This window comes from Hippopotamus amphibius, chromosome 3, assembly GCF_030028045.1.
Source record: "Hippopotamus amphibius kiboko isolate mHipAmp2 chromosome 3, mHipAmp2.hap2, whole genome shotgun sequence".
Classification (NCBI taxonomy): Eukaryota; Metazoa; Chordata; class Mammalia; order Artiodactyla; family Hippopotamidae; genus Hippopotamus; species Hippopotamus amphibius.
Genome location: NC_080188.1, coordinates 198,455,119 through 198,467,538, shown reverse-complemented (window position 1 = coordinate 198,467,538; position 12,420 = coordinate 198,455,119). Strand labels below are relative to the sequence as shown.

General features: G+C 62.3%; 1 protein-coding gene across 4 annotated transcripts in view; it reads right to left on the bottom strand.

Annotated features, from left to right (window-relative positions):
- Positions 1 to 12,420, bottom strand: part of NAV1 (neuron navigator 1) — a 203,793-nt gene that overhangs the window by 156,723 nt on the left and 34,650 nt on the right. The window lies entirely within an intron of this gene.

The window sequence follows — 12,420 nt, the reverse complement described above, 5'->3', positions numbered from 1 at the left end:
CAGGACCGGGGAGGAGGGCAGACGGCTGACTCACGCGGAGGCTGTTAACTCAGCCGCCTCGCGGTCTGCAGCCCGCCCAGCCCCCAGCACTCCCGATCCCTCTGTGGTTTCGAAGCTGACTTTTCCAACAATGCCACGGGCATCAGGGAGGGATGCTGGTACCACTTCTGCTGGGCCTGAGCCAGCCTTGCCGAGCTGGGGCGGCCGTGAGTGTGGGCCGGGGGCCTGGGGACAGCCCTCCCCCCCAGGGGCAGCCCGGCCTAGAGCAGCCCCTGCTTGGCCCTTTTCTCAGCTCAGGAGGCCTGGCCCTGGGACCCAAGCCTGAAGGACTCCAAGTGATTTCACAGTTAAAAAAAAAAAAGACAATTTAGAGAAGGATTAATTGTAGCTTCAACAACACAGAGTCACTTTGGGGCTGACGGCATTCAGTTCCCTTTCTCCTGTGCTGGGAGGAGACACAGAGAAAAAGCTGTGGCTGCAGCAAAAAAGAGATCAGGGCAGCAGCCGTCTCACACGGCGGCAGGCACTGTTTGGTTTGGGAAGCTTTTCCCTTCGGACCCTTGGCGGGTGGACGTTTGCAAAACCCTGCCCTCCTGGGGTGTGAGCCCCAGGCCGGGGGCCGGGGGGCCGTTGGTACCCAAGCCGGGCAGGACTCGGTGGTCCAAAGGGCCGGTGCGGGCCCTGGGGCAGCTGCCACGAGTGGGGAAAGGGGTGCGGGTGGGGACCTCCTCTACCTTAGCTTCAGGCTGATCTGTTTTAAATCTTGGCTGTCCATGGGAGACGTTATTTAAACGATGTGTTTCCCAGCTAAAAGAAATTCGCGGCCCTCTCCAGCTGACTCACTCCCTGGGGCTGGGGAGGGCCAGTGACCGGCAGGGCTCCATCAGTCTGTCTTGCGCTGGAAGCTGGGAGGGGACACCCCCCCCCCCGCCCCCAGGGGTCTGAGGGCTCAGAGGGAGGGAGCCGCAGAAGCAGGCTTACGAAAGCCCTTTTGCAGACACCCTGGAGGCGGCGAACCTCCCGTGAGGCGGAGGACACGACGCCTCCAGAGCCAGACGTCAGGGAGGGGACCCCTGGAGCCAGAGGTGGCTACGTCGGGGTAAACCAGCTCCCGCGGCTTTGCCCCCGGGGGGGACTCCGCTCTCCCGCGCGGGGGGCAGCATCAGACCCCAAAGCCTGCTAAGCCTCGCTGTCCTTGAACTTCCTGACTCATCTTTGTTCATTCTTTGTCCCTCCCTCCACCTTTTAAAAAATTAAGTTTATATGTTGAAGTAATTTCAGACGTACAGAAAAGCTGCAAAGATAATACGGGACCTTGTGTGCCCCTCATCCCGCAGCCCTCACGCTCGGGTTTCACACAACCAGGTACGTGTGTGCAAAGGAAGACCTTCCCGTCGGCTCATTGCTGTTGAGTGAACGGCAGACTCTGTTCAGAGTTCACCAGTGTTTCCATCCATGTCCTTTTTCTGTGCCAGGCGCCCCCACTGCAGGTAGCTTCCCCTACATTTTAAAATGTAAATGTCCTTCTGCAAAGTCCAGCCTGTCTGTGCGGCGCTCCAGGGGACAAGAAGCAGGCATCCAGGCCGATGTGACTCGGGAGTGACGGGTGCGGGCGGTTCCGGGCCGGTCGCGGGCCGCGGGAAGAGAGACAGGCGGGTCCCTCTCCTGGAGCGTTCTCTGCACGAACAGGGGCTTTTAGGGGTGGCTGTGGGGTCTCTGTCCCCAGGAGCTGTAGGAATGAGGTGACCACAGTCACAGCTGAGCTGTCCCGTTCCAGACCCTTCCCCTCCAGGGCCCACCGCCTGGCCGGAGCCACCCCCTTGGTTCGGAGCCCGGGATCTGGCCTGATTTCAGAGCTCAGCCTGCTTCTGAAGACAGATTTGGTGGTGAACGGCGGGAAGAAGGACGCGGAGACGGGCCTGCATCTCAGCAGAACTGTTTCCAAATAAAGTGTTATTTTTCTCCCTTGCAAGGTCTCCCTGGAGAAGACTGCGGCGCTTAAAACCCGCTAGCTCTCTCTCCTTGTTTACGACTCAGACACCCCCTGCTCCCTCTGTTCCCTAGCCTGGTCTCTTTCAGCGCAATGACGTGAGTGGCGCTGGGTACGGGTACGAGCCGGCACTGTGAGCCCCCGCCCCGAAGAGGGGCTCACGGGAAGGGCTTTGATTTCCTAGAGACGCAGATTCGTGAGACTGGAGCCTCAGAGCAGGCCCTGAGTCCTGCTTCTGGGGGGCTGCCGCCCTGAGGCAGAACTGCCAGGAAACCCACCCTCCTGTGCCAACCGCGGGCCAGGGCCTCTCGAAGCCCCCAGCCAGCTGGTGTTGTGCTCTGTGGCCCGCGATGGGCTACAGGGCAGGGGCCAGCCCGCCTGCCAGAGGCTGATGGACGGAGGTGCTCGCCCCAGAGTGCAGGTCAAGGGAGGCTGCTAACGGGCGTCGCAGATACAAACCCAGTTTCCCAGTCCCACTGAAAAGAGGGCCTTGGAAGAAAAAGAGTCCCCTTCCCGCCTCAAAGATTGGGTTGGACTCAAGAAACGACAAGACGAGGGTCCAGGAAACACTGCAGCATGGGATCCAAGAGCCGTGTGACCTCAGTGGGGCCAACGGAAGCCCCAACCCCAGGGGGGCGTCCGGAAATGCCTCCCGGGGGGCAGGGTCCTCCTGATTCCAATGCCCCTCCCGACGACGGTCACCTGTCCAAGGAACGCGATGCGGCACAACGCCCTCCGGAAGGCTCTGCCAGCCCCAGGCTCAGCCACAGAGAGAGGCTGCACCTCCCTCCCGCCTGCCCGTCACCGAGCTGGAGCAGCAGAACGGGGCTGGCGTCCCAACAGGCCTCTGCCAGCCTGCCCTCAGCCGCCTCCTTCGCTTCCATCACTGGCTCTGTCCTTCAGGTGGAAAGGCACTCGACACGATGAACTTGAGGTGCAGAGAGTGAGAGATGGTCCGAGGTCACAGAGCTACAGCCAGGTCCCCGATTCCAGGCCAAGGATGTCTGGTCAGACCTGCGGTCCTGCCGGCTTTTCTTGACCCCCGCACCCTCGTGCCACGGCCCTAACTCAGGTCCCTCCATTTCTCACCAGGACGGACGCCTTGTTCTCCTCCCCACGGCTGGTCCACTCACACCATCTCCTCACTGTGGCCACAGGACCCGGCCAAATGTGGGCCTGACCACGACTCTCCTGTGTAATCAAACCAGGCGTCTTGGGGGCCTCGAGACCCCCTCGACCTGACTCCTCCTGTCTCCCAGCCTCACCTCCCAGCCTCCCCGCCTCACACTTTACCCTGAACCCCGTCTCATCACAGGCTCCTTTGGGGGAGTCACTCCCTCTAACCGCACCCCAGACCCACTGCTCTCCCTTGTTAAATCCCAGCCCACCAGGCCAGGAGCTCTCCTGGGCGGGGCCGTGTTTGTTCATCACGGCACCTCCTGCGCCCGTGGATGCAGCGGGCGCTCAGTAAACGAGGCCCAGTAGATGCCTGTGTGGAGCAGCCCAGGACGACGGGAAAGGACCCTCATAACCATCCTGGTGGCGGAGGTGGCCCGCGGCTGGACCAGGCCTAACATCCGGGGGCAGAATAACGGCGCTGACCTCACGGCCACTCCTCACCTGCTCCCAGCACAGCATCTACCGTGGCCCAGCGCCTCCTCACAGAACCCGGGGGGCAGACGGCGTCACCTCTCACTTTACAGCTGAGGAAACCACCGTCCTCGGCCACGTGGCGGGGCCAGGGGCCACCCCAGCGGGCCCCAGTGAGACTAGAGGCGTGAAGCCATCTCCAACGCGTTCAGTCCCTCCCCGGGGCCTCCTGGCTGCACTCAGCACAGGACGCGGGGAGCAGAGCAAAGGCCTCACCCTTGACAATGCTCAGAACAGAACACGTGCTGCTTCTCTCCCAGCCCGCGCCCGTCCCCGTGGAGAAGGTGCGGAGAGCCTCTGCTCGGCGTCCCCTTCTCCGTCTGACCCCCAGGCTGGTCTCTCGGCCCCTAAGAGGGGCAGAGAGGGGCAGCGGGCCACCGAGGGCCCCGGGAGAGCCTCCTGCGGGCCAGGCCCCGCTGGTTTCAGCAGGCTCCGTGCTGGACAGCTCCCGGGGCCGCAGCCCCCGGCAGGGGCGCCTCAGTCCCTCCCGCGGCTCCGCCCGGCTCCGCGGCTGAGGGCGGGCCAGCTCCCCCCACCGCTCCCCCCCACCTCATCCCACCTGCCCCCCACGTGTCACAGAGACAGTCCACTTCCGAGCCTCCCTCGGGGCGAGGCCCAGCCCCCGCCAGCCTTTCCCTCCCTCCTCCCTCCTCCCTCCTGGTGAGGGTGGGCTGCACACTGGGCTCCGCTGGAGCCTGGCCTGACCTGGCTCCGCCTCGGGACACTGGTCCCGAGCTGCCCTCAGAGTTAGTCTGACCTCAGACCCCTCTGCCACTGCCTCCCAAGGCTTCTTCCCGCAGCCGCGCCAGACCCTGTGCAGCCTGGGTGCTGTCCTGTCTGTCCGTCCGGCAGCCGCGTCCTCCTCCGCTTCTCCTGGGTCTCCCGAGAGCCCCAACCTCGCCACTTTGCGGGCCCCGAGGTGCAGCGTGGGAGCCCCTGCCCGCATGACGCACCCCAGAGCAGCATGACCACGGGCAGTGACCGCCCGGAAAGGCCTCTTGAGCCGCCTGTGGGGCTGGAGCACGTGGCCCCACCTCCACAGACAGACCCGGCTCCTGGGCTCCCAGCTCCTGCGTCTCAGGGCGCTCACGCACCTGCTCTGTTCTCCCACCTGCTCTAGGCATGGTCCTGCCACACGGACCCCTGGGGCCAAAAGTGAGTCTGAACCTGCTTGTGATTCACCTCCACCGCGGCAGCCTCGGCTGGCCCCAGGCTCCCGACTCTCCCACAGCTGGGCTGAGGCACAGGCAGGAGGGGCCGGGCCGGAGGCGGAGCCTCCGAGTTGGGGAGGAGCCTGCGCCGGGCCGTGGGAGCCCCAACCTGCTGGTGGGAGGAGACAGCACCCAGGCTCAGGGCCCCCCGGGGCGTCAGCAGGGGTCCCGTCACTAACGACGGCACAGGCCGTGCAGGCCCGGCGCACAGAGGCCAGAAGGACGGCTGAGAAAAGGAGGACTCGGAAGGGAACGAGGCCAGCAGGCAAAGGTCACCGACCCCTGGATAGACTCGTGGTTCTGGATTTGGGTCCAGAAGCCTCTGACTCAGCTGTGTCTAGCCGCTGCCCCGGGGCCTGACGAACCGGGGGAAAGTCGACTAGGGCCTAAGACAGCAGCGGTCAATGCTGTAGAGCCTGGGCTCCCGGGCTGGGGGAGTGCAGATGTCTTAATTTCGGGGCCTGCAGCGGCCCCCACACCCCCTCAGGGGAGGGGACGTTGTCTCTGGCCCGGAGTGGATTGAAGCCTGGGAACCAAAGTCACCCCAACCTGCTGACAGGCGTGGCGGGGCTCATGGATGAGCGGGGCCTGCCCTGGAGGTGGACTGGGGCTGGGAAAGGCATCAGGCCCTGAGGGCCCGCAAGAGCCAGGCACCCGTTGCCCAGGCCCACGCCGAGCGCTTGGTCGCAGCCCCTGTGCAGCCCCGGAGACCCAGATGTCCACCTTTCAAGGGACCTGCTGCTCGGGGCGTGGAGATGTCCTTGTGCTTGTGCACAGAGGCTCCTGCTGATTGTGAGAAGAGCGTGAGGGGACGTGGCCCCAAGCTGCAAAGGACAGCCCCTGAGAGTGACAGGGCCGCCGACGGAACCCAGTCACCACCGGCCTCACCCTTGGTCTGCAGGAGCAACTGCGACGAGAGATAATGGCCCCAGGGCCTGCGCCTTCCGCAGCTAGCCTCCATTGGGCCATCTGGGCCACGCGACCTGGCTCAAGCCAACCTCACATCCTCGTGGACACAACCAGTTGCCTCGTCCTGCCTCGGTTCACAACACAGCCTTTAGAGTACAATCCTAACACCGCCTCCAGGAAGGCCTCCCGTCCTTCAACTCCTGATCCCCACTCACTGCCGACCCTCACGGCCACTGAAGGGACAGGCGAGCAGGGCGTGGCCAGCAGAGCACCAGCCTGGTCAGGGGACCCTGCCGTGTGCTCTAAGGGAGCCCGTGCCCACTCTGTTTCCTGTTTCAGCAGCAGCAAAGCGCCTGAGCCAGGCGCCCTCCAGACCCCACTCCAGGCCTGGCGTGGTCTGCACCTCCGTCCCCACGTCCCCACCTTGGCAAAGGGACCGTACGCTTTCTCAGGGCGGGGCCTGTGTGTCTCCCGCAAACTCTGGTCCAGGGCTGTGTTGCCGTAGCTGGTTCCGCCGAGATGTGCCGATGGTAGACGGAGGGGGTCGTGCGTGGAGGGCAGCGGGGGCCGAAGGCAGGGGCGGTGGGGCAGGCAGGCAGCGTGTGGAGTCGTAAAGGCCCAAAGCTAGAAGGCTGGCTTCCCACCGGGTGGGGCGGCTTCCCACACCTCAGCGCCCTCCCCTTCCCGCAAGGGGAGAGGAGAGTGGGGGGCTGAGGGGGACGGGGGCTCAGCCTGCACCTATGGCGTCTCCACGCCCTCCCCCAGCTTGCCCCAGACGGGGGTGGCCGGCGTGCCCGTGGGGGAGGTGGACACTCAGGTCTCCGGGCCCGAGTCCGGGCTGCAGCCAGGAGCTCGAGGATGGCGCTGTCATTCCAGTCTCCCTGCCTCCTGACTCAGCTTCCTCTCTCTCCCGGACCTCCCACGGGGGCCGGGGTGGGCGCTGTGGGGAGGACCAGGAAGGGGGATTCTCTGGCCACAAGGAGCAGCGCACCTGGGGTGGGGCCCAGGGTGAGGCGGTGGGTCTCCCACCCAGAAACCAGCACCGCCGGCGGCAGAGCTGCAGAGATTTGCATACATCTGCAACCATTTGCATGGGCTTATTTTCCCAGTGCCCACCCACTCTCCACACCCCGTCTTTATGCCAGGCCTGCTCAGCCCCTTCCCCGAGGGAGAACCAGGGGCCACCCAGCCATGACGGGGCCCTGACTCAGAGAGGCTGTGCAAACAGCCCTTTCCCTCCCCGCCCCCACGCCTGACAGAGATGCCCTCGGGCAGGCTTCTCCTTCTGGGGCCACCTGCACGTGCTGCTAAGGGGTGGCCACCACCGCGGCCCCGCCCCGCCGCCTCTCCGCTCCCTGGCGACCCCCCGGTACGTGAAGAGGAGAAGGAAAGCAGCGTGGAGCCGGAGAGCAGCCGGGATCCTGGAATCCAACAGCCTGTCTCACAAGGAGGCAACGGAGTGGGCCGGTCCCCGCTCTCTGGGCTGGGAACTCGCCGCATCGCCCTCCTCGGAGCGAAGCGCGCGCGAGGGAGAAGACGGGTGACGAGGAAGAGGCAGGTGGCCGGCTGCACGGTGCTGAGGGCGCAGAAGAGGAAGCAGCGGAGAGACCGGGAGGGCCAGGCAGGGCTGACACGGCTGCCGGGAAGACGGACACCGCGGGGCCGTGGGTGAGCCGGGCCCAGCGTCGGAGCGCCCGCTGCGCGCGTGGCGGGAAGGCGGGACGGAGGCCCGGCTGACGGAGCCCATGAGCCTGAGGCCCGCCCAGCCCGGGCTTCGACCACACGCTCTGCCCCTGGCCCCGCGCTGCCCGCCCAGCCAAGCTGCAGCGCCGTCCACCCCCCGCCACCTTCCCCGCCGGGCACGGGCACCCCTCTCCCTGCAGCCACGACCACCTGAGTCCAGGAAGGCAAGGCTGGGCGTGCCAGGGCCAGCAAGCAAGGGATCAACAGAAACTTTCTGAAGAGCTGGAAACGTCCTAAATCACACTCGTGATGGCAGTGAAATCTCTGTATCAGGGACGTCCCTGCTGGCGCAGGGGTTAAGAATCCGCCTGCCAACGCAGGGGACTCGGGTTCATCCCTGGGCCGGGAAGATCCCACATGCCGTGGAGCAACGAAGCCCGTGCACCACAACGACTGAGCCTGGGCTCTAGAGCCTGCGAGCCACAACGACTGAGCCTGCGTGCCACAGCTACTGAAGCCCGTGTACCTAGAGCCCGTGCTCCAAAACAAGAGAAGCCACTGCCATGAGGAGCCCACGCACCGCAATGAAGAGTAGCCCCCACTCACCGCAACTAGAGAAAGCCCGTGCGCAGCAACAAAGACCCAACGCAGCCAACAAATAAATAAATTTTTAAAAAATCACTGTATCCGCTTGTAAAAGCTTGTTGGATTTCATTTCCTATAAGTTGTACCTCAATAAACCTGCACACACGCGAAGTCAGGCAGGGCCTTACTCCTGGGGACATCTCGGGCTGGAACTAGGGGCGGCGGGTGCCCGGAGTCCGAGGGCTGGTTGCCCTCCCTACCCGTCCCTCACTGGAGACGCGGCCTTGGGCCCTGACTAACTCTGCCTGGAATCTCACTCTCTGATCTGTGAAATAAAGACTCTAACGTCCTCCTTACAGGGTGGCTTTAAGGAAGAAGCTATACAACTTACACTTGGTGACGGTCCCATAGCATGTGCTCAGGTAATACCAGCAAGTGTTTTCTTCCCTGTTTTAAGTGCTTTTCATGTAATATATCACAGCAGCCCTACAAGGTACTAAGTATTATTTTTTTCTTTAAGAACTTTTATTGAGATACAATTGACATACAATAAACTGCATATATTTAAAGTGTACAATTTGATATGTTTTCCTTATTAGTAGTGAATATATATGGCACTCCCAACCTCCCAATTCACCCCCCTCCCCGCTCCCGCTCTCCCCACGTGGTATCCATATGTGTGTTCTCTACATCTGTGTCTCTATTTCTGCCTTGCAAACCAGTTGATCTGCAAGGTACTAAGCATTATTAAACTCATCTTACAGACGTCTATTTCTCCTTTCCTTATCTGGAAAGTGGGAATTTTCCGCCTCTCCCTGTCCAGCTCTCTCGGGTATGTGTCAAGATGAACTGCTGGGTCACGTGGCATCTCCAGGGTTAACTTTCTGAGAAATGGCCCAACTGGTTTCCATAGCAACTGCACCATTTTACACTCCCACCAGCAACGCACGAGGGTCCAATCTTCCCACATTCTTGTCAACCCTTGCTCCGTTCTGTCTTTGCGATAACAGCCATCCCAGTGGCCATGAAGTGGCATCTCGCCGTGGTTCTGATTTGCATTTCCCTGATGACTAGTGATGGTGAGCATCTCTCCATGTGCTTGTTGGCCATTTGTACATCTTCTCTGGAGGAATGTCTATTTAAACCTTTTGCCCATTTAAAAATTGTTTTTGTCTTTTTCATTGTTGAGTGTAAGTGTTCTTTATATATTCTGAATACTGAACTCTTATCAGATATGATTCGCAAATCTTTTCCCCACTCTGTGGGCTGACTTTTCACTTTCTGCATAGTGTCTTTTGAAACCCCAAAGTTTTACATTTTTTTAAAAGAGCCTTCTGCTTTTCTATGTTTTTGGTTTTTTGGCCACGAGGCATGTGGGATCTTAGCTCCCCGACCAGGGACCAAACCTGCACCCCCTGCATTGGAAGCACGGAGTCCTAACCACGGCACTGCCAGGGACGCCCCCAAAGTTTTAAATTTTGATCCAATCCAATTTATGGCTCTTCTCCTTTGGTTCTTGTGAAGAAAGAATTTTTTGGAGCCTTTTCTACACGAATGCAGACAGATTCCAGGAGGCAGGTGGACTTGACTGCATCTCCAAACCGTAGCTGACCACAGGAACGCACCTGTGTGCCTCCCCCGCACAGGACATCCTGCAGGACTCGAAGCACAGGACACGCACCGAGACGTGCGGCTCCCAGGCTCTCAACGCTGCACAGAAAAGCCCTCGGGAAAGAAGAGGCACCACAAATGCAGCACCCTCAAGCCCGGGGCATCCAGCCCAGGGCCGAGCCTCGGGGACGAGGCACTGAGCTGCTCGGAGCCTGGGAGATGACGGGGGCGGGCAAGGCGCTGGGCCCCCGACGACAGTCCCAGTGGGGAACCCGGGTCAGGGAGCTTCGTCTTATCAGCTGGGCTGGTGCGGGGAGGGCTGGGGGGGCAGGTGGCAGGACCTCAGTCAGCGGCTTCCGGAGAGAGGACTCTAGGCCTGCCTCTCACTCATCTGGGGTCCACGGTTTGCAGACGCAGAGGCTCTTCCCCCACTGCCTCCCTCCTGGGGCTCCAGGGGCTGGGCTCCCTGCCAACCGGCCAAGAGCTTCCTGGACGCCCTCCAGCCCTGTCTGCTCCAGACTCTCCCCAGACCCCTCTCTCTGACGACTCAGGAGCAGACCAGCCATCTGTGTAAAAGGTCCAGGACCGGACCTGGGTGGAGCATCCGAGCTGCCCCAGCCCACAGCCAACCGATGGGTAGCCCGGGCCAGCGTATGTGGCCTCAGGAGGTTCTAGAAACGGGCCCAGGAGGGGTTCCAGCAGGTGGCAGGGGCTCCGCCGCCCACAGGCTCATCCCCGCCCGGGGCGGCTGCTGACTTAGCAGCTGAGCTCCATCTCTGGGCTCGGTTTACCCAGATGGCAGCAAGAACCCAATGCCTGAAGTTTATACAAACTTTTTAGTTTTACTTTCAGGGTCTGCACACACATGTCAGGCGATCTGTCAGTCACGCTGGGGACCAGAGGGAACGTGGTTCCTTCTCATTCATTCCTTTCTGGACATACCATAATTCCGGAGAAGTCAAGGGGTCAGGATTCAGAGCCCTTTGTCTTAAATTAGGCCACTTCTCCCACTGCGTGCACCTCCATGGGGCAAGGAGTCACGTGGGGGACCGCCCTCCCCATACGCAGGGTCGTGGCAGGAGCAACGGCTCTGCAGCCTCTCAGCGTGGGCCGGCACCCAGAGGCCTCCGGGTCCTGGACGTTCGGCCTCAGACAACTCATTCTACCTCTCTGAACTGCATTTCCTCACATTTAAATGGAAAATGGAAAGTCCTGGCACGTGTTAGAGATTCAGCAAACGCTAATTTCCTTCCTTCTCAAATTGCGTCGTGTAGAGGAAATCATTGTGGGTAATGGGATTTCTCAGCTGGAAAGCATCTCCCAGGTTATCAGGTTGGACTCCCTAATTTTTCAGAGGAAGAAACGAGAGCACAGACAGGTTTAGCGACTTACTGAAGGACACACCGTGACACGTGGGCTACAAATCCTGCTGAATCCACGTCCCTTCGGGCAGTTCAAGGTCCCAGCCAGCAAACCCCCGGGAACGTGCACCTCTGGCCGTCAGGCCACGTACACGCCTCCTCTAGAAGCACAGCATCGCAGCTGCAGGAAGGACTGTTCGTACACGACAGGGTAAGACCCGGGACGCGCCCAGTTACTCAAGGGAGCTACAGCTGGAGAGCTTCCCAGGCAGAAGGGTGGGGAGGAAAGGATTCCCAAGGCTCAGAGGAGGTCACCGGTCTGCCCGGGGTCACCCCACAAGGCGGTGACACAGCCCTTCCCGTCAGCCCCAGCTGCCTCCTGAACCAGCTCTCCTAGGACCTGAGGGTCCCGACGACCGCAGGGAAGGGGTTAACGCCAGCCCCCCGGCCTCTGCAGGTGCTGCCCTGGAGAGACAGCTCGCAGCAGGTCTGCAGATAGTGCAGCAGGAGGTAACGAGCTTTCTGTCTTCACTGCAGCCGAGGAACAGGCCGGGCTTGTTGGCGGCTTGGACAGTTACCACAGCTGGGCACAGGGCCGCTGGGCCCCCACCGTCCCCTCTCCAGGCACGGGCATCAGGGCCGTTGTCCCCATGCCGGCAAGCCAGGTGCAGCGGGGGCCAGGCCGGGGACCCCACGTGGGCTGGCCATGCCCAGGCCTGGCGGGGATGCTGAGGGCAGCGGCACACCAGCTCCAAGGGCTGGGGAGATGGGAGCAGTCAGCTCTGGAGCTCGACATCGGGAGGGGGTGTGAGTTCCAGCTTCACGAGGGGGTGGCTGGGTCTGCGGTCGGGTCCAGCGCGTTGAAGGCGTCACGGGCCGGGCCCCGGGTCGGCAGCGGTGCGGCCCGCAGGCCGGGCGGGGACCAGGCCTCGGCACCTTCCCCGAGGTCACCGATGCTCTCCTCACCTCCCTCCAGGCGGCGCTTCTCCCCGAGTCACCACGACTCTGCAGGTCCTGGGCGCTGCAGAGACGCCCTTCATGAGTCCCCCTGCACCCCGGGCGCTGCTCTCTGCCCCCCGCTCATCCCCCGCGCCCCACTCTTCCCCGTGTGTGGCCAGTGGGGGGTGGCGGCAGTGCCCGGCAGCGCTGGCACCGGGGGCCTCCCGCCCGCCCTCTCTGCCTCGGGCGGGGCTGTGGCAGCACCTGGGTGGCCCCTGCCCCTGCCCCGGCCGGCGCTCTGGCTCCGCAGGCGCTGGTCCTCCTGCCGGGGGTGGAAGCACTTCCTCCGCTGTTCATGCCTCACGCAGCGCCTTCCCTGCAGGACACATTCCTCTTGTAAACATGGAAGGTGATGCCGGCGAGACTGATCCAGCCTCACCAGGGGCTGGCCTGACCTTCCCCTCCTCCTCTCATATGTGGT